At 37.9% G+C, this 23,594-nt stretch overlaps 1 long non-coding RNA gene across 3 annotated transcripts in view; it reads right to left on the bottom strand.

Annotated features, from left to right (window-relative positions):
• The window catches only part of LOC140668336 (uncharacterized), an 84,892-nt gene extending 63,652 nt beyond the window's left edge, over positions 1–21,240 (bottom strand). For all 3 annotated transcript variants that reach the window (XR_012047163.1, XR_012047162.1, XR_012047164.1), the window contains exon 1: positions 21,129–21,240. This is a non-coding gene — a long non-coding RNA (uncharacterized lncRNA). The remainder of the gene's footprint in view (positions 1–21,128) is intronic.
• Between the last annotated feature and the right edge of the window lie 2,354 nt (positions 21,241–23,594).

Raw genomic sequence — 23,594 nt, 5'->3', positions numbered from 1 at the left:
AATTGCGATTGACTGATTGAAATAAACTCTTAATCTTTGAGAAAAACTTGATTTGTGTCATTAGAATATGTATATGAAGATTGAAAAATAATAACTTGGTTTATATTTGCTATTTACGAAGCTGAAGTAGTTTAAACGTATATACGTCTGTTTCTTCAGCCTTTTATAATCTTTTTAAAACAGTTGGTGTTTATCGGAAATATTTTTAGATATTAAAATACTTAATGTGACGCGAGCGATAGAAAATGGCAATTGAAGGTATATTTCTTACGCGATAAAAAGACGAATTGAAATCCACTCGATATCCGAACGCTTAATAATGCCAGGAATTCTTCGTCGCTTCCTCGTCGCGTATAAGTAAATCTAAGCGTGTGTTTTTACAACGGCCAGAGTAGGTCGCTAACGGAAGCCACTTGCGAACGTGAGAGTCTCGACGCGCTTTTACAAGGCCTCTAAGTAAGGCTAACATAAAGCAGAGGCCAGGCTTTATTACCGCGCATTTACAGCGCGTTTTACGTTTTCTTCCTCATAGTTTCAAAAGCCAGCGATATCACTCCGCGCGCTTCGCGTACGCGGAGTGACGTTACATCCAATAGCCGGGGCAATACTTCAATCGCGGAAGCAATACCGAAAGGAAGAACCGTTTTTATGGCATTCAATGTATCGCGATTCCGCGCGCACTTTCCTCTCTTTTTCTTGTGTCTCTTGGGAAATTTAAAAAAAATCCCAGACCCTTACGCGTCCGGACGGTAACGGTAGCGCGTACCTATACATATACATGTATGTACGCTGCCATTCGTCTTTTTTCTAGTCTGTCATCAGCTCGAACGAGCAACGATTCACATCACACAGATCGTTAAATTTCTTTGGGGCTAGGTAATGCTTGTATGTACGTAACAAGATCAATATTTACGTTTTTCGGCGATACAATATAGTTACGAGTTTTTTCTACGCAAGTAAAGCTCTCTGGTAAATTTTTCATTATATTAAAACTTGTCCTTTTCCATAACCGATAAACGATACAAGCAATGTCGAGAGTTCACTCGCAGTTATTTTTGTTCCGATGTTTATTTTAAGGATAACTGCTGACATAAAACTGAACAGGACTTTTTGTATTCATACGCGACTGCAACTTTTGGCGGGGAAGATCGAGAAACACGGGTCAAGTATATTCAAGAATTCACGTCCCTCTCGTCGGATACGTCTTTTTTTTTTTTTTTTTTTTTTTTTTGAACACGCAATAAAACGCACTTTCTCACAATCGAGAGGAAAAAAACAGTAGTTTTATCGATTAAACCGTCACTTTTTTTTTCTTTCATCTTGTATCTTTCTGTATTAATTTAATTTTCCGAAACAACTTTTTTAATTATCCGCTTTCGAGAAAACAATTAGAATTCCTCACCCAATTAAAATTGCAAATCGCAGGCACCAGGCAACTTTAATAAACAATAATCGAATCAAAATTTAGACAATCAATAAAAATGTGAGAGTTTATGATCGCTGAATTAATGAGCTCTCTTTGCCGTAAAGATATGCACGGCCACGTGTCACTTCGCAAGGACGACCTCGGCGAATTTTGAAGAGAGTTTCAAGGGGGATGATTAAAACTTTGTAAAAACAATTTGTTCCGTGCGCGCGCGTACGCAACGTCTTTTCGAATTCGCGTCTCGTATCTCCTTTAAGTACTTTTTTTCATTCTCTCGCGAAAGAAGCTGGGGTAACGTCAACCCTGTATACAACGTACAACTATGCGCCGGCCACGCGATATTTTTACGGGACGCGGCATTATTTTTCTTTCCGCATGAAGGAACGATGAAGGGATGCGCTCGGCATATAAATCAGACTTATTTATCCAGTTACAAATAATATCGGCGAACGATGGCGGTCGCGGAATGGAAATATCCAGAGATGGAGGTGGAGCTCGCCACGCGATATCGACTGTTTGCGCGAGGGTTTAATTCCGTATTTCCGGCGTTCATATATACACACACACACACACACACTCACACGCACACGCGTACATACACACACGCGCCATAGACTCGCGTATGTACGCACAGATGTCGTCCGTGTGTATTTGTACACACAACATACACACACATACGCACGCACGTAGCACGTCTGTTTTTTATTAACTCGACAAATAAAATGTCGTTAAACAAATTTTAAGCGAATGGATATTTTGCCGACCAGAGAATATCGCTCTTGGAACTACGAGTGTTTTGTTCCATAAGAGAAGCTTTGTAAGTTAGAAGCTTAACGCAAATTTAAATCATTTATTCGCTGGCGAATACGTAAGGAAATTATACATACACATAATTATAGGAATATTTGTTAACGGTAAACGTTGCAGATTAAATTATATTCACGTCGATTGAGTTTCGTATTTATTCTGTTCATCGTAAATACCGTTTTCTCTTTGTATAACGAAAATAATATTTTCTCGTGAAATATTAAAGAATATATTTCATATCCATATAATGATCCCTGTTGCAGAGATTTAGTTCGTTCGGATTCGCTTACGCGTGGAAGATTCATATATTACCTTTTGTAAAATAATTATTTTCTCTGTATAAATCACAATCGTGTATTTGATTAAAATAAAATGGCAAAATCAGTCTATTTTACAAAAGCTAAATTTATTAATCAAAGATTTCGACTTACAGATTGATTAACTTTCGTCAATCAATATAAAATTATATAAGTATTTGACAGCGACTGCGTGTATTCTTTAAACCGTCTTGTCTCTGAAACTACGAAAAGTATAACATTTTTTTTTTTTTTTTTTTATATAATTTATTCATCTGTATTAATCTCTGTGTAGTATTATAATTTATACTATTGCAAATTTTAAATTCTTTTGTTGCAAACATCATATTATTAGACTTAGATGATTATCAATTTATCGTTACTTTATTTTCCATAGTTTCAAATATATTTCTTTGGATAACAATGACTAAAAGAGGTCATATAATATCTTTATGCTTTCTATCCTGTCATACTTTACTTCGTTGCAATAATAATCGCAAAAAATGAGAACAATATGAAAGCGAGCGTGCAAGGCAATTTCATGGGATATTACGGGAGCAATTGAGGTTTGCAAAAAGGCAGGAAAAAACAATTTGTTGCGCGACATGCACGAGGATGAGTCCTCGTTTTCTTCGAGGAGTCCTCAAGTTTTTGAAAAGGCAGCGACGGCGCAGGCGATCGGGCATATTGCGGAAGCTGTCGAGTATTTGTGGTACTCGGGGCATTATTTGTGCGTTGAGAGAGAGAGAGAGAGAGAGTGAGAGAGAGAGATGGATAGATAGATAGAGAAAGGGGGTCCGTTATAGGGACATCGAGTGCATCGCTAATATTGGCGTACCGTGCCGGCGCTTGGCTGAGCACAATTGGAGCATTGTGTAAGTACAGACTGCAGCCTCATCAATTACGCGTTCAATTAGCAGCAGAACTCGGGACGAGAGGGGTGCCCGGTCTAGTAGACGCGCCTCTGTCTCGAAAATCCTTCCCGCACACGGAAGATCCGCCCGGCCCGTTAAACGGCGGCCTTAACGTTCAATTAATTACCGGCGTCGAGCGCAAGCGGAGCTTTATCGTCCTCTTCGCCGCAGAATCGTCTCGTTATCGAAGCGTTCGCGCGCTCGAAACTCTGGTCACGCACTTATCGGTATTTCCCGGACCGGGGCGGGAACATGGCGCGGTACGTGACAAAAGGCCGTGTAAGAAACGAGCATTTCTTCATTTCATTAAAGTGGCCACATGTGTGTGTTTGTGTGTATGTGTGTGTGTGTGTAGGGGGATGGGAAAGGAGGGGAGGAAGATGGGATCCAATTTCTTTTTGTACTCGGCTCGCGAGTAATTTGTAGAGGGAAAATGCAAAACGCGTAAGGAGCACACTTTTGATAAACCAAAAGAATTGTGTTGGAATAAAAAATATAGTAATAATATGCACAGATGGAGATATAATTACCATTACATATTTCTCGCATACGTTCGCGCTTATTCGAAAGTGTCTCGAACGTTTAAAAATGATTTTAATTATGTAAAGTGCAGAGAACATCTATATTGCCAATAACAGTTTTGCGTCGATTGTATTATAATACACGAAATCCCGCTTGTGAGAACATTAATATAATAAAAGCTCTGTATTCCAATTTCATACGAATCAATATCGGGAAATAAAGCAATACATACATATTATTATTTCTCCGATGTCTCCTACGCTTCGCGTGTTACTACTCGAAAATGAAACTGTGTATCTCGTCGACTAAAACTCGGATAGATATTCATAGAGTACGGGTGTAAAATGACGAAGCGCAATGTCTTTTTTTTTTTTTTTTTTTTTTTTTCCTTTTTTTTTTTCAACAAAAATTGAATTGATTGACAAAATCCATCCTAGCGGTTTAAACTTACCATGGACGTTGACGACGTGCAATTAATTTAACCAGTAAAATTCCATCGCGCAACGAATACCGCCAAGTGCACCAATTACAGCGCGTTTAATCGACGCGACCGTCACCAGAGTTCTCATCAGCATCGCGAGAATTTTGCCGTCGTGTTTCGACAGCGATTCACCACCGCCGTCCGCTAGGAGAGTAATCCGAGAATATTAACCGGGGCCATCGGTAACAATATCCCAGGTCTCCCCTTCCTCTTCTTCGCCCTCCCGGTAGTGACTAACTGATCAAACATAGCCTCCGGGGTTGGGAAGCGGAGGGTCCTTCTGAGTTTTTCCATCCCCCGCTAATATCAGCTGGTGATGTATCGCGTGCGCGCCCGCGCGCTCAAAGTAGTCATCCTCTCCCTCTCTCCCACCCTCTCACGTGTGCCTGTTGTAGCTCTCGTACAAGCGTGCATACACGGTGAATACGTCTGCATCTGATGAACACTCGACGATTCGAGAGAGGATCGCCAATATTGAACACGTTTCGATCGACGTTTATTATCGGGAGAACGAAACAGACGAAGGCAATTCTTGATTTATTACCGGATATCCCGACGCAATCGCCACGGCATTAATTGCAATTAGTACATACACGACGACTCGTCGTTTTATCGCAAGCGTATATACATGTACGGTTGAGACATTATCGATAAGAAAGAAAGTATTAACAACAAGCATGATCAGTAAGTCTTGTATGGAAAAAAGTGACATGTATTTTTGACACGTGCTCGTAAGGTGGCGAAAATCTAAAGATTTTCGTCGTTAATTTGGTTTCAATTTAATCTTATTTAAATATTTCGTATAAAAATTTTATGACTAATACTGTCAAAATAACGCATAATTGTTATACTGTGTAAAATACTTTTTCTGGCAATCATATGAGACGTTGTCTTACAAATATTTGCCTACTCTCTCGTATATTCAATTTTCTAGAATATAAATATTTTTCTCAAATTCTTTTTTTTTATTTCTCTTGTAAAATATATTAACGCCAGCAAAAATAGCAGTGTGAGAATAGTGAAATGTTTTAGTTTTCGGAATATTGCATGACGTGATCATGTTAGTGTGTAAACACAGGATATTAAATTATCTGAAAATATTTGCAATTTTGAAGTAAAAGATTCTATATTCAAATAGTTATTTAAAGGTATATAAATATTTTTTATATAGAATGTGTTTTCTATAAAAGAATATCAATTTTGTAGATTTTCAGAAGTTTAATGTATATATATATATACATATATACATATATACATATATGTCACATTTTGTATAACAATTTCCATAATATATATATATATATATATATAACGTTATAGAAATTGTTATTTTAAATATAAAGGATATTAAAATTTGAGAATTCATGTGGAGAAATTTGACGGAGAGGGACTTCAATTATTAAACACTATAATTTCCTGTTGAAAGTGGCGGAGCGAAAAATACGCTCCATATTTCGCTTTACCGCCTCGGCGCGTATTCCGCATTAACTCGCGGACATGAGCACGCATAATTCTCTCAAAATGTGGCGCATACAAGTTGTCCTCGCTCTCGTGACGGTAGAGAAAAGGTCAGGAAGGAAGTTGATAATTTTACGCGAATGAAAATCTACGAGACAGTTTTGCTCGCGCTGGTGGCTGATTTATACGTATTAAGAAATTACAAATTTAAAATTGCGTACAAGGCGAGCAAGCAATTTCGTCCGGTAATGTGTTGTAAAATTATCGAAGACATTTGTCACGAGCGTGCCGGCCGATTGCATCGACATCGTTTTGCCATCGTAAAGATATACGAAATGTGGAAGAACGCGCGCGTGTGAAGTTTCTCGAAGTTCACTCACGAAACCGATATAATACATAAATATCGCGCAATTCTCGCTATATGGCTTCAATGTTAATCAGGGCGCGCTAAGAAATCAATTTGTCGACCTGAATCGCATTCATTGCCTCGTTTAATAAACTAATCGGCGCAATAAATAATATTCGATTTCTCGGTGCTCGTTGGAGCGAGGGCCATCATCTCACAAAGAAACGCGTCGCATCGACCGTCGTTGTCAGGAGAGTTAAATTCTAGAGAGAATATTATTTCCAAGATCCCCTCTTTCTCGCGCGTTGATGCCGCGACGCTCGGGACTCCATTAAGTACGCGCGGACCGATTGTTCCTTTCGGTCGAGTGAAAAATTCCCTCGCCTCTCCTAGGCGCTCCTCTTTTAAAAAGAGGAGAGGAATTTTTCCTTAAAACGAGGCAATCTTCGCGATCCGCCGTAAAATTACACCAAGGTTTCGCGACGAACATTTTGCTCCGCATCCAGACGAGATCTCTCGCTTCCTGCAGCCTATAGTCACCGCATTACAGCTTATCGTACTTTTGTTAACCCTCTGGCATAGTCGAGGGCAAAGAGGGGGAGTAAATGCCGGCGGGCAATCGGCAGTGGAAGATATATATAGATATATATATATATATATATATACATACATATGTTCGATGTATAAGTTTTTTAACGGTACTTCGTAGGCTAGATTCCATCGTAAACAACGCTCAGCTATTCTGAGGTGGTCAACCGGCAAAAAGTAGAGATAAGTCCTAGAAATGGAAAGCCTTAAAACTAGTAGAGATAGGTCTTTATGGCGATGCCATAAAATCATTGGCGTGTGTTACCTGCCGTTGCAAAATTGCGTACAGACCTTTGAAAATGAAATTCAACCGACAAGAAACTGTCCCGAGTTTAATTTCCTCGAAAAACATCTAATAAATGCCGACGGTGAATCGTTTGATCAACGCGACGTAGTTCTCTTCTCACGCGTGCTAAAGAAAATATTCTAGAAGAAAAAATGAAAACTTGTGACGAAAAAAGAACATGTGTTATAACTGGCGATCGAAAAAAAAATGGAAAAGAATTCGGAAACTATTGCCGAGGTAAAGTCAACATAGACTATAAACCATGAATAAAATCTTTGATTAAAAATAATATGTGGAAAGTCATCGATATAAAGATGCTTGAAACACGATGAATATTTAAGAAAAAGTTCACTGACATAAAATAATTTTTTTTTTAAATCAAACTAGTTATTCAGAGATTTAAGCAAATAAAAACATTATCATAAAAGATGTAATTTCATTAGATATATATATATTGTTCGATCGATAAAGCGGCATGGTCTACATATATATGCACAACAAGCCGTCGTCTTCTTCTTCGTAATAAAGCGTTCCATGTGTAAAAGCAAGTCATTCTTTTTAGGAAATCATAAGTCTCTGATCCTGAACGCGACGTGATGGGAGAAGGCAGAGAAGGGAAAATAAATATTTTTACATTGGCTTATCATCTTTATTACTCTTTTTTCCCCCTTTTTTTTTTGCACGGTGTATATCTTTTTTACTTTTTTGTTACTCTCACTTTTTTTTACATATATTATTTCCTGTCTAGAAAAAAGAGATGAGGGTATTTGTTACAAACATGGACAAAAATTCAGTATTAACTTACGAATGTCCGTGTCATATGTTGTAACGTAAATATGTTACGTTGCTGTAAATTGAAATAGCAAATATCAATATTCCAGAACCGCAGGATATCTTTCTAACGGCAGTTGCTAGTAAAATAAAAAAATTGTGGTCGTTATATATAATAGTTTGACACTCTGCTTGTTATTGAACTATTTCAACATTTCGACTGTTAAATAATTTTGGCAAATATTTAAAGGACGAAAACATAGTCTCCAATTAACTCCTATAGACGTTATATCAATAAAAATTTAACTTGTGACGTCAAGATGGCGTGAAGCGTTAAAATTTCAAAAGTTGTTAACAATTATCTACATGTTTTAACTAATAAAATATATACATATATATATGTGTATATAATCTCGTAAATTTTTCGAAATCTTCCTTGAAATCCAAGGTTTTGAGTCTACTTTTCTGATTTTCTGATTTTTATATTTTATTTTAAAGTCTGTTTCGATATTCGAGTCTTAAATATCCTCTTAATGTGGCTATATCAACGATATCAATTGTTGTTTTTCTTTTATGTATTTGATAAATTATATCAATTTTTATTTTTATGATTTCGTTCATTCCTTATTTTATTTCTTTTCAAAATCCTAGCTGATTTCCTTCTCAGTCGCTAGTAATTTCCGTTTCTGCTATTCGTTGAGTTCTTATACTTTGGCTTCATACAGTCTACAATGCTCTTTAGAATAGTGTATTATATGTATAATATTATATAAGAGAGATGTTTTCTATTATTAGTTACATTTATTGATCAAAGAATCGAGTATATATGTGTATGAAAATTTTTTAATATGTAAAAATGCGAAATATATATGTCATATATGGTTTAAACATTAAATATATCCGAAAGATATATATCGCATGCGTTAAAATAATTTACTTTAATCATAATATTTCAGATAAAATTCGCATTCGTTTAAATTGATATATAAAATTCGTTTTTTTTTTTTAATTATTTAAATTAACAATAAGATAAGAGATTATAAAATTCTATGAAATTAAAATATTACTATCTGAATAATCAGACATTGAAATTGCCATTATCCGAAATGTATATTTGAATATTTCGACAGATTCCAGTCGAAATCCTTCAACCGTAATTTAATTTACAATTCTGCAAAGAGAATGCGCAATATAATATCGATTAGTAGATTCAATTATGCATTAATACGACCGAAGGGCTTTCGTGACCGAACGATTCCGGCTGCTTTCTTACTCCCCAGCGTGTCGTCACGCTCGCGAAGCACAGCAGCTCGCAGCTCGCAGCTCGCGCTCCATTAAGTCAGAATAAATGCGCCAAGCGAATACACGCCAGGCGGGCAAGCGGGTAAGCTGGCAAAATTGGGTCGCGCACGGCAACAGGTGAACAGATATTGATATTACAATTCGTAAACTCTCTCTCTGTGTCAGAGAAAGAGAGAGATTTATATTGCTGCGCACGTTTCATCTCGCGGAAATGAGAGAGAGAGAGAGAGAGAGAGAGAGAGAGAGAGAGAGAGAAGAGGAGATGCGCGGCTACATCGTGTCGGGGTTCGAGATACCGGAGCCGATACTCTCCTAAATCCCGGGCTGTTTGTTGCCGGCCGTTGTTGCTCGACACGCCCGTTCGCCTATGTTGTTGCTTCACTGACAGCCGGGTGTGTCTCCCCGAACTGTCTTCGACAACGACCCCGCGAGTTAACTAGACGCAACCACTTGTTGTCGCCCCCTCCTCCCTTCGTTTTCCGTCACCTTCCCCTCTCGCCACGCTCCCGAGGACGGTCAGGACTAATTCGGGGGCTCGGCGGATTCCAACTTCTGTTGTGCGAAGAACGAGACGGCTCGCGAAATCAGTTCTGGCGTGATGCTTTCAGCGGAGGGAGAAAGAACCATTTAAGTCGTAGAAGCTCGCTCTTCTCCATGCATTTTAAGAGATAGGCTTACTGCTCGCTATGTTGCACGTCAAGCTGCACCGGAATCGGAGGAACGGTGCACCGACCCTCGCGTCGTTTGAAATAATGTTTAGCGTCGCCGTAGGGATTTGTGGCTGTGAGCTTATGAGAAAAATGCCTTTTTTTCCTTTCCTCTCTGTTCTTTTTCTCGTCGAGAACTTGTCAGCCGCGTCAGCTGACCCCGAGAATGATTGTCATATTAAGGAATGAATTTCCTTTGTGGAAAGCGCTGAGTTTGCCATTTCTTAAAAATAATACGCCGACGAAAGGTGAGCCCGTTAGAAATGTCGCCATGTCGTTATTACACCATCCGTATTTCCGAACAACGTAGACGCGTCTTTTTTTCTATAAAATAGGGGACTAGCTATTATTTAAATTACACAAAAGAAATAAAGTATCGCGTTAATCTATTCCTCCGACAATTATGTAATTTTCGCGGTATAAACATTTTTAGATCTAGATTGTAAAAATGTTTGCAGCTTTGACTTATTCAAGTAGAGGAAGAAGTGGGGATAATTAGAAAACTCACGTGTGTCTTTGCGGTTTTTATTTTGTATGCACATTTTATCGTCTACACGCTATAGTATAAATATACATATGTATATACTATAACGTTAATTTTTATTTATATATTATAAAAATATAGTTCTCTCCTCTCTCTCTCTCTCTCTCTCTCTCTCTTTCTCTAAAGACAGAGAGAGACAAAATATTTTAAAAAATAAATTGTTGCAGAGCGTAAGAGGAGATTTTAGTCGCGCAATGCGTGAGGAAACGTTGACAACTTTTTAAATTTTATACTAGGATTTTTCATGTTTTTTCCACCTGTCGCGCTCGAGATGTAAAGACCTAAATAATACCGTGTTCTCAAAAATTTGCATTACACGCCAAGTGCGTAAAAAGCACCAAATCCTCTTCGCATCTACAGAAGTAATAAGCAACACGCGACCGAAAATGAACAGCACATAAATGCAAAATTTGCGAAAATTATAAATTACGTAGTCTTATGTTAAAATACTGACTTTTACAAAAATAAATAAATTATATCTCGCGACTTTTGTTTTATCTCACCATTTTAGAGCGAGATATCATAATAAACTGTTATGGACTGTCATCGATTTTCGATAACATACGAAACATTCCAGTATGGGAAATGTACACGATGATTGCTCGCTGGTGTGACACTTTTTTTTGCCGCACACCTTTATTGCTCGGTCATTTTTCTGTAGAGAGCCAACGCGTTGTAAGCGACAAAAGATACGAGACCTACAATCCAGATTCCAACCGCTGGAGCAGCGCCACAGCGATGTCCCTGAATGCATTTTTTGCGGGACCCTTGCAAATATAAAAAGGGTAGCAGGTCAGAAAATTGTTCTCTCTCTCTCTTTTCTCGTATCTGTGATCTCGCAGGCGGTAAAACATTCGCCCAAGTGAAATATCAACACGATGCTGCGCGTATAACTTTAACTTTATTTCGTTCCTTCTAGCATGAATGATACCTTTCGGTACTTTTTAGATTTGCTAATTGTAAGTACGATATTTTAGCTCAAAGTGACAGGCAATTGTACGATTAATTATATCAGAATGTTCTAACACAAAAAGAATGATTAAATTTTTAAATAATAAAATAGAATTTTATTTTAGAATTTACAATATTTTGTAGCATGAAGCCAGAAAAATTTATTGAAAGAAAAGCATGATTATGATTATTCAACTTACAATCAGTACCTACATCAGATTTATATAATATTTCGAATAGGAAATATTCATATTTCAAAATAAGCATATCATTCTATGTTATTAAACTTTGAGACAGCTTAAGATTCTTAAGAGTTCTTAAGTCTTAGGGAACCTTTTTTATGTTCCAGATTTGTATACAAAAATATTGTCTATTTATATTTCTTTCTAGTTCTTTTTTAGCAGATTCTTTTAAACTCGACTTATAAGTCTGTGAAAAAACTTTATATATTTTTTTTTTGCTTTTAGCAGATATTTATGTATATGTATATTGATATATTTTTCTAGCTCTTAGCAGATCCCTAAACAAGCTTTTAGCGGGTTTCTTTACTGCCATTCATTCACTTCTCTCAAAATATTCCGTCCAAGAACGTTGCCTTTTACAACCAGACTTAAGAAAAGGGATAATCACAGGAAATCCACTGTCAAGGTGTTAAAAATTCGTATTTTAAAGAACAAAATGCGGCACAAGAAAGAACAAGGAAAAAATTCACAAAATGCTCGCAGGGAATCAGCGAATCTAAGATCTAAAATGAATTGTCATAAAATAGTTTAAAATAAAAAATATATTACAAATATAAAAATTAAAACGAGCTTTTCGAAACTCGGTTATTGATTGATTCTATATCGATCAGTGCTACAAAAATTAAATATGTTGCGTGAAAATTAAAATTTTATGACGTTAAAGAAACTCTTTTTGCTTGTAATTATACATGTAAAATTTTCCAAAACCAACATTTTTTTGTTGTAAATATTCTCTCAACTATCTTAAAAAAATTTATCTAAATTCTAGAAAATTAGATATATGTGCAAGAGAATATAGGTAAATATTTTTGTTCATATATTTGTGAACCAACGTCTCGTACGATTGCAAAGAAAAATATGTTTGCGATTTAAAAAGGGACATATATGCTGTAAAATATATTTATACATTAGAGGCAATTTCTCATTTTGCGAATTCGGATCCATTTTAAGTGTCCTTTGTTTTTCCTCGCAAGCGGCGAGAGGCGTCTTCCTCGGATCGAGATGGATTTATTTGCATTCGTCGATATTATCGGAATTCGCGCAATCGGGTTTTCCCCTTGGTCTCACGTTTCGCTCGCTTCGTATTACATTTCTTCGCGAAGGAGAGAAGCTCCTTTTCCCCAAAGGGAAATCAATAATTCCGTATACCCTTGCTTCTCTCTCTCTCTCTCTCTCTCTCTCTCTCTCTCTCTCTCTCTCTCTCTCTCTCTCTCTCTCTTTCCCATGTTTACGCCTACGTTACACGCAAACGTGTATTCTCGGCTTTTGCAGATAGCGCCGAGTCATCCTGTTGCGAGTTCTGGAATGGAGCATGCCATCGGCTCTCCGCTGATCCATATTGTGGTCATTTCGCAAAAAAAAAAAAAAAAAAAAAAAAAAAAAATGGACTGATAATATGTCGGATAATCCATCTACTCGACTCTTTTATAACGAAGAATAGTTCTTGATAATAGGAAATCGATTTATCGCGTAACTCGAGATACCAGCTCGCACTTTTCGTCTATGGACAAATCGCGGTATTACAAATGTCTAGCTATTCTCCTCTTTTTCTCCTTCTTATTCTTTTAGTCGGCATATATACATATATATTTATGTACGTAAATGTATATGATTTTTACGGAAAATATTTTCCACAAACACCGGCAATCGGTTTCTTGTTTTTGAACGCGCACGAGAAGGAGAACAGCGCAGACGGTGAAATACTTTATACCGTATGATGTATTTGCAACGATCGAGTTTGGCCTGATTTAATGCAATATGTACTGGACGAGATTGCCATTTCGGTATTGTTTACTCGAGTCGAAATTTTGCTTCTACCTACAAACTCAATTTTCTTTACGTTTATGGATTCTAGAGGATTTCGATAGGTTTAATTTATATAGGGATTAAGTTCCTATTTTGTACGTCAAATAGACAATAATCGAACAGATTTTCATTAAGAGATTCAAAGGAAGATTTCGATAAAATTATAGATGAAATAGTTTCAAAAAAAGGTGATCTAACTGCTTAAAATGTCAAAGTGGATGCTAAATTAAACATTGAAATATAATATAAAAATTTCAATTTGAAATCTCGCAAAAAATCTGATTATTTTCTCAGTAACCGCTTAAATTTCGAGTAAACAAGTTATATTTGGCAAATAAGAATATCACAACATTAAATTGAAATGCTCTTTTTATTTGCAGCAGCATGGAAAATATTTTCATAATTAAAATTATCTCGACTACCATAGGGTATTTAAATCTCATTTTTCTGAGACTCTTGGAACTCTAAATACGCTGGTGTTATATTTGCAAGTTTCCTCGTCAAAAAGTTCCACAAGTAAATGCAATTAGCAGAAACGAGATGATCGTTTTCTCTGTCGGGATTATCGAGAGCTAATCAATTTCTCATTGAACAAAAGTACTGACGGGAATTTATCGAAGTCACGACGCTTCGTATTTGTTCTTGCGATCAAAGAACCCAAGACAAAGCTCGAAGCCGATTACTCGGGATTGCGTTTTGCTATCGCTATTTTCCCTTCTTGTCTTTAGAGCGATCGTGTTGCTCTCATCATTTAGTACCGGTACGTGCTTGAATAATCTTGGAAATAACTATGTTGAATTTCTAATCAGTGACATAAGCACTGTTTATTTTTTGTCTCTTGTGTTCGGGAAAATAGAAGAAAAGTGGAAGATTTTTATGTAATGGAATTCTCGAAAATATATCGCGTTATAGATTAGTCGCATTGAGCGTTGCTCTCAATCTTGCAAAACTGACAGGAGAAAAGGGAGCGGAAAGGGGGAAGATGCAGACGCATTATTGATTTTCCGAAGTTCATCTAACACGACATGAATAGAGTTAGGCGGACTTAAAGGGTTAATCTTTAGCAGTCAATTTAGAAGGTAGAGAGAGAGGAAGTTAGATAAAGTCCGGTGCTCTCTCGCCTGCCGTTGCTATTACACAGGTAACTTCAACTGACTAAGGCAGCAATAATCTAATTACATTCAATACCGTGCGTAATTATTGTCGCCAAATACGGTTAACATGATATAAGGCTTCTAGAAGTAACATATTCGGTGTTTTGTTATTATTTTCCTCTTGAATGTGTAAACTTTTTTTTTTTTTGTTTTACATCTGTCACGTATAAACATTTTCACGTTTATCACGTAGCTATGTTTATATTTCATTGTTGTATATTGCTAATCTTTTTAATAAAACTTTGATTTTAATTTATTATAAATAAAGCTTTTTATTTATTTTTTAAATAAAATATTTCGAAAAAGTTTCACTTTAAATTAAATAATAATTTAAATAAAAAATTTTTAAGTACATATTAAACAGAAAATAAAGAACAGTTTTTTTTAAAATGTAATTCTGTTCTCTTAATTAACGAAAAAGCTGTTGTCACTACAATTAACAAGAGCTTTTACATTTACATATTATACGTACACATCAGACAAAGATTTTTTAACGCGCTATTTGACATTCCGCTTGGAACCAGCACGGGTATATACCGTCATTGAATATACCGAATTGACGCGGGTACGTGTGAACGATGTGATTAAAGGGTTCCGGTTTCACCCCCGGAAAACTTATTGTTAGAACTACTTTAAATTTAAAATTGACTTTAACTAAATATAGCCCGAGAGAGAGAGAGAGAGAGAGAGAGAGAGAGAAAGTATAATACATGTACTCATGTCGCGTTTAAACCGGCAGTCGCTTTATATTATATCGTTTGCGAGAGAAGCGGGTCACGACGCACGACAAATACATAAAGCCTTACGTTGCAAAGCTTCTCGAAGAGCGACGTTAAATCGTGTTACACACTGAAACCTTATTTCTGTCTAACACACGAACGAACGAACGAGCGAGCGAACGAGCCAGTCAACCAACCACTTGGCGCGCCGCGAATCCGGAGCCTCGTCTCCGTCGTCGTGAAGCAACTGCGGGCAGGTCAGGCCAGGCCAGGCAGGCGCGACGCCCTTTCCTCGTACCCTTCAAGGCAGAGGATCGTAATTAGCTCGGGTGTAAACTCTGGCAGGGCGTCAGTTCGTCTCGCATCCGTCAGAGCTGCCTCGGTTGGGTGTTGCTGACGAAAACCTCGGAGCCGAGCAAATCGAGAGACGTTCGTAACAGGGAGAAAGCGAAACAGAGAGATAGAGAGAGAGAGAGAGAGAGAGAGAGAGAGAGAGAGAGAGAGAGAGAGAGAGAGAAAGGAGAGATGCACGTGATGTCGGTCGAAGGATAAAGACCGACAGCAGCAGCAGCTGCTGAAGAAAGATATGTCTAGGTCGGGTGGAAGCGACAGAGAAGAAGCAAAACCGCCAAAGAGCTCCAAGGGGTGCTCCCCGCGTATTGGGCCCGCAGGGGGAAAAGATAGAGGGAATAGAAAGGCGAGGAAGACGAGTAAAGTGATTGCGAAAAGGGGATCAGAGTATATGGGCGATTTAATAGACTGAGCGATGATGAATGACGTTGGATCGATATTACTCTTTCTTCGTCGTCATCGTCATTTTCTTTTTCTTCCTCTTCCTCTTCCTTCTACTTTACGCGGTCCGAGTATCTGTCTGATACTAAACCACGTGCTCGAGTATTCGTGGCATTTCGGTAGACCATGCACGATATACGGTTCCGCATACCGGACATTTTCGGCAGCGTATGCGCACACGCGCGGTCCCTTCTCTTCCTTTCTCGTCCCCCTTGTCTTATTGCGTTATTACGCGAATTTGTCTACGCGCGCGGGACATCGAGCGAGAATTCGTGGCAAGAGAGAGAGAGAGAGAGAGAGAGAAACTGCAAGTCGAGGACTTTTGGGAGCCGAACTCGTGGCGCGTACAAGTACGATTTGCGCGGATAACAATCGTCGTCGTCGTCGTCGTCGTCGTCGTCGTCGTCGTCGTCGTGCAATGGAATTCCTCCGGGATAAGAAATTGTCAGCGACGGTTGCTCGCGATAATTCCCGTCGCGCCGCTCCACGCTGCGGACGTCGCCGTTTTACCCTGCGCGAAGAAACGACCGAGATTTATGGGTGACGATGAACCCTAAAGTAAAGAGGGCGATCTGAAATTCACGCGGGTCAGCCGATCGATGGTCGATAGTGGCGAACCGCGCCCACGTTGGACATTTCGTGACATTGGCAGATCTATGGCTGGGGAATCCGCGCGAGCATTCGACTGGTTGAACATGACTCTCCGATGTCGGTTATTTTGGTCTCGGGTTTCCGCAAATATTTGAGCGCACGAGAAAATTTGTCTTTGCTTTTTACTCCCATTAGTGCTACCTTGATATATTATGGATTGATGTTGTTTTGCGAAAACGTTTCTCGATTTCTCTTGCGAATATCATAGCTTGCTTGTTCCTTCTCTACCGCACCCCGAGGACGGGGGCTGGAAGGTAAACTTGTTTATCCGCAAAGGTGTTTGAATTGATGGAGGAACCGGGAGTTTAATTTGCTAGAAGACGGGATATAATAACCAAAGTCTGGAGCGCTGAAAAAATATTTGTCTCCGTCGTGACGGTGCGCCAAGTGCATTCGCAGTCGCAATTGCTCGTCGAATTGCGACCCGAAGCCAGGGAGAGAGGGAAAGAGAAAGAGGTATCGTTGCTGAAGTTGCGCCGCCCTGGGACACTCTCGAAAGGGGTATATGACCCGGGGCAGCACGACGGGCAATATAAAGTTACTCGAAATTACATCTGCATATTATTTCAATTTTGTAGATTGTTTAACCCCAGGTAACGCCGGATACGAGGAACTCTCGTGAAAGTTTTCTTAGGATAATCTCTTAGGTGACCCCCGCCGGGCTTTCTCACTATCTTTCTTTCTTACTCACTCTTCTCTCTCTCTCTCTCTTTCCGCCAGTTCGTAATTCGCCGCGTCTCATTGGCTGTCGGAAGAAATTTGTTGGCCCCGCTGTCTAAAATTAATTTACCTGCTGCCGCGGCAAAATAGACGAAAGCCAACGAGCCGCGAAGCGAATAAATAAGTGCCGGCGTCGACTGCCGTCGATGCAACAACCGCCAACCGCCGCGAGCGTGGCAAAGAAAAAGGATGAGCGCGAGGAAAAATGCACGTCACTCGGCCGGGAGCCGGCAGTCGGGAGTTTTCCGCGATAAACAGCACTGAAAAACAAGTCGATCGGCGTAAATCGTGAAAACTTTATATTAGGTATTTTGAATCGCCGAAAAAACCGAGCTCCACGAGTTTTCCCGCCACCGTCGCCGTGATAGACTCCCGGATGCATTGGCGCGTGATAAATCGATCCCATGAAACCTACCGTTCGCGAACAGAAGAGGAAAGAACCTCAAAGCGACGCATCCGTCCTGCACGACTCGGATAAATTCTAATCGAACGAAACGCTATAAAAAAAGAAAATAGCAACTGACTCGTCACCTTTTTATTAAACTTTTTATTCCTGCATGTATCTGAACTAATATAAATTTTAATAATATTTCGTCATTATATATTTAATTTGTTTCATTTCATTAAAAACCTAACTCTATAATTATCAAGAAAATTGAGATGGAATCGCATATGGAATATTATAAATATTGTGAATACAGTATTATGTAGATAAAATTATCAAATTATAGGATGTTTAGATGTTCTAATATACATCAATTAGTTCGGGATTATAAAATAAAAAATAATTTGATGTTTATCAGTGCACGATACAAATTAGCACAGAGTTGATTTATATTTTATCTGTACAATAAAAATATTAGCTACATTTTACATAAAGCATTGATCATATATAATATATTAATGATTTTTATGCTTAATATACACACATATATATATATATATATATATATATATATATATATATATATATATATATTATAATTATATGTATATATGTATTAATATACATATATAATTAGTATACATATATGTATGCTATCTGTGATATATACACAATGTATATTAATATTTCAAATAATAATTATTGCTCTCATAATTAAATTTTCTATTTGTTCTTAAGATATATTTAACAAAAAGATTGTGTAATTTATAGAAAAAAAATTTTAGATGTAAATATTTATAAAAAATACGATAACATTTTAATTTTTTATGCAGACAATCTTTCAATTATTATAAACCTATATATATATATATATATATTATACGTCAAGTGTGAACATATAAATATTAATTAAAATAAAAAGAAAAATATTTTTATGTGAGCTATTTTTTTCTTACTGAATTGTATTAATTTAAAATAATAATTAATTTGTATATTGATTAATATACAAATCTATTTACAATGTCTTTTTAGCTAATTTTAAATTAAAGATTAAAAAAAAAAAAAGATATTTTCGATATGTCTATATTATAAATATTGTTACAGATTTTCTGCAATCAACTAAGATAATTATTTCTTTTATCATATGCGCGATTAAGTATTAAAATATTATTTGAACAAATTTGTACCTATTCTATTTATTTCAAGTAACAAAAAAACGAAATCTGGGGATTTCTATGTTATACAAAGTATTTATAATCATCTACAATAAATTCAAAGAAAGAAAAATTTGTAAAAAGATGTCCCCGAAACATATCCTTGAAAAATAAAACATGTGATTGCAACGATATTGGAGAAAAGAAACGTGACAATTAGGCATTAAATAATAATGATCAACCTGTGATTTCGTCAATTCTGAAAGTATGGCAGAAAAAGGAAGAGAGAGAAAGAAAATTGTGAAATCACGTAACGCATTTTACGATCGACATCGAAGACAGAATGAACAGGGATTTGAACGTCGCGAGAATGAAACGTCTTGTTGAAAAATGTAAGCAGGGCTGCTGGATTGAGTCGGGAGTCGTGAGTCGGGAGTCGGGAGCAGGTCGCACAGCGGGACCTATAATTTAACTTTTATCGGGCCGATACGAAATATTTCAGCATCGACTGCAACGGTCGTTAGCGATTCGTTTCCTCTTAAAGGATCCAATAGTCCCGTTGCTCGCGATTCGAACAGACGAGGATTGTAGAGTAAGTACGTTAAATTTCTCGAGGTTGAGTGCAATTTCGTGCGCCGCGGTGGATCGATAAATCACAGCCGGCCAATCGGCGTTACGAGACAAGTTTTGTGTTTCATTTCAATTTTCTTTCTACGACGATAGTAAAGCAAACGGCTAAGCTCAAGCTCGGTATTACATGTTGATTATTGTGCTTATTCTGACATTACACGTGGAATTAATCGCAGAATTGTAACAATTGTAACACCCAACATCTGTGTTCATTTCGCATCCGGCGCGTATGTACCGGTACATAACTTCGTATATTTATCAACATGGAGTAGTTGACAGCTAAAGTTGAACAGAGTTATGTTTTCTATTATTTCCCATAGTTATGTGCAATCTGTTGCAAGTTATCTGTCAAGGTGTTTCATTCTACGATATTCGACAACAAGACACTATTACATCAGTCGACGGTGTTATTACATGAAATATTTATGGAACTAATGAAAAAATCATTCATTATCATTTATTATAAATAAGAGATCGTGTGAAATTAGTTAATATATAATTAACGAATCCATATTCTCAGGTGAATTTTATATTAACAGCTTAAATCTTAGATTTGATTATATCTAAAATTAAAAAGCGACGAAATGTCGTCTAAAAATTCAAATACTGTAACATCATTGAAATTTTCTGAAACGTATTATATATTATGTTCTATAATAATAATGTTACCTGTCTAATTTTTTTCAATCTGACACAAAGTAAATCTTGGAATTTAAGAATGTCACGTGTATGAATACAAAAGACTGACATTTTCAAACATTATGATGAACGTTACTATCCTTACAAATCACTTGACACTTGATTTGTGTTTTCTTTTCTTTTCTTTTCGTTTTTATACCTATCTTGTCCCCAGAATATTAAATTAATCTTTCTTTCTCCTTTCCTTTCTCTTTTCTTCTTTACCTCTATCTTCGTCACCCTCTTTTCTTGCATACCAAGCGCGCAATAATATCGAACGATGCCAATCCATTTTTAATCGGACATCAGTCCCGACCGCGGCGGGAGTGAAACCAGAAAATGAAATATTTAGAGAGAAGCTGTACATCTCACGTCAGCTTATAATACATATACGAATATGCCGGATGGGTCATGCGATATAGATATCATTAACCGAGCGTATTACGAATGTCACGGACTTTAACGGCGCGTATCGGAATAGGAATTAATTATTTCAGGGTAATGAAGTGTCAAGGGAAAGACGTGGGTAGAAGGTGGGAGGTGACATTGTTTAACGAAATTATTCGAGGCTATTTCATAAGTGGAGCTCTATCAAAATGTCACGAATCAAGAGATATTTCTAATTGTCGCCGTCGCGATATAATAGATAATAGATTATCCGAATAAACGTTATATTGCATATGTACATATATATATATATATATATATCGTTTTAGTTCTCGCCATAGATCTATACTTATACGCGAAACCGCGTAATAGCAAGTTGGCTTTAATTATGGATTTTGTCTGTGAACTTACCTTGTCGTACTCGTCGTTTGACCTTCCTCGGTCCTTGCTGAATCGTATTTGGAGAAATATGATACGACGTACGGAGCGGTTCTGCTCATCTTCCTTCTCGTACGAGTGTCTCTGCAAAAATGACGACAAGGTGACCGTGCGTAAACACCAAGCCGAGCGCCGAGCTCCGACTTATATGACGTATAGCTTTACGTCACTATTGTTTTGACACACTATTAACAAACCGAACAAATATTGACGCGACATACTACGGTTCGATGTACGCTTATAATATTGAGTTCTAATGATTTTTTTATTAACATCGGACTGTCGCGTAAAGTGCCGTGCGGCTGTCATCGTATTCTGTTGGTTAGTGCGTACGCGATCATAATTAACTATCTTTCCGCGAGGGAATTGTGAATGTTGAATATGAATGCCATGAACCCATAAAGATAAACAATAGAGAAAGAGAGATCCAGAAAGAGGACAACGAGCATCCGTAGACTGAGCAATTTATAACTTATTTCATTTATTATTTTCCACTTGTAAAATTAATTGCGCGCTTATTTTCGAGGTAGTGATTAATTTTTAATTATTTGTAATACAACGCATTAACATAATATATTATAAAATATTATAAAATATTCTAAATTTAATTTTTCGAGATATTTAAAATATTTATGATGAAAACACACACACACACACACATACACATACATATATATATCTCGGTTTGTTAATAGTGTGTCAAAACAATAGTGACGACGTAGAGCTATACGTCATGTAAGTCGGAGCTCGGCGCTCGGCGCTCGGCTTGGTGTTTACGCACGGTCACCTTGTCGTCAGTTTTGCAGAGACACTCGTACGAGAAGGAAGATAAGCAGAACCGCTCCGTACGTCGTATCATATTTCTCCAAATACGATTCAGCAAGGACCGAGGAAGGTCAAACGACGACTACGACAATATATATATTATACGGCTTAACGTGCAAGCCATAAAAAATGCGGGACGTTGGAAGATTAAAAGAGGTAGAGAGCACTTGACAAGGTTGTATTCAATTTAGTAAGGCAGGTTCTTGATTTTGATATATCGTTTGCTTCGAAACATGTGTTCACATCGTACATCTGCTTGATAATCTCGCTTGCGTGCTCGATAATCGTAGACGCTGCTTCTCTCGAGACACGCACTTCCTCGTCCCTGTACAAACGAACGAACGAACGCGCCGACACCCCGTAAATCGGCTCGTGCAATATAGGAAGCTACTTAACCCACCACCACTTGGCAAGCGTTTATTATCCGGCCGCATAATGATATGGTACTTACATTGCGTGCGACGCAACTAACGGCAGCTTGCGACCGTCGCTTCTATGGCCCTTTCAATAGACACGAATCGGCTGGATTGCGGAACAGAGGGAGGGAACGAGAGAGATCCATGGGGTACACAGAGACCATATCCCTTTTGTCCCTCGACGTCTTTGCGAACCGACGACATGTCAAGCGATCTCTCTGTCCCCACCGTTCTCTCAGAATATAAACAAAGAGCCGGCTACGCGGAGAGAAGCTGAAGAGAAGCAAGTACAATGTCCCTCCTCCAATCTACCATCCCTCCTTCTGCTCGCGATTTACGGCGTTTCTTATTCTACGCGATCCACCACCGTATCGAGCTACCATCGTCTTCCTCCATCTCCGGGAATTTCGCTTTTCTCCAACCCGTACTTTCAACCTTCCCGTCCCTTCCGCGTTCTCCGTCTTTCTTCTTCCTTCTCCGCCTCCGTCTCCGTCTTTCTCGCCCCTTTTGGGCAGCTTCTTTGCATTGTCAGAACGAGAGCCTTCGGCGAGATCTTAATTCCTCTTTGCCAGCTCCATTCCCGGACTTCTCGAGCGTGAAATCGGCGCCGCGTCGCGCCCAGCCCGCGTTTCTCATCGAGAAGCCCGCGACAATTCGTAAGAATAAGAGCGTGTCCCATTATCGGATCAAGATATTATCATAATTGCCCGGGGCTCTGGTCGCTTTCAGAGTAGCGAACGTAAAGGACCGCCGAGGGCTTAAAATTAAAGCAAATACGAATTTAAGATTGTGAGATAACGACTGCCCGCACTCGCGCGCTTTATTGTGATTGGCTAAATCGCAAAAATATAAGTCGGAGCATAATGCCGGCGATGCGGATGCATTACGACAGCGTTTCGTGTGAACGAGACAATAAAAGCCTAAAATATTCTTTGAGATACCGACGTTTTTTTTTTTAATTCTATCGAGAGAGAATAGATAATTTTGAATTGAATATTTTAAAATTTTTTAAATATACAAACGTAATAGATATCCAATAAAGTTTCTAATAATTTTGTTTCCTTAATACATTTATTATGACAAAAATTCATATAATAGGTATAACATTAAAACTTACAGACTGTATATAGTGGTAGTAGAACGGGGAGGGTGACAACCTCGTCGTCTCGATAAAGCTCAATACGCGATATTAATAATA

This window comes from Anoplolepis gracilipes, chromosome 8, assembly GCF_047496725.1.
Source record: "Anoplolepis gracilipes chromosome 8, ASM4749672v1, whole genome shotgun sequence".
NCBI lineage: Eukaryota > Metazoa > Arthropoda > Insecta > Hymenoptera > Formicidae > Anoplolepis > Anoplolepis gracilipes.
Note: the sequence above shows the minus strand (reverse complement) of the source record. Positions and strands in the feature narration are given on the sequence as shown.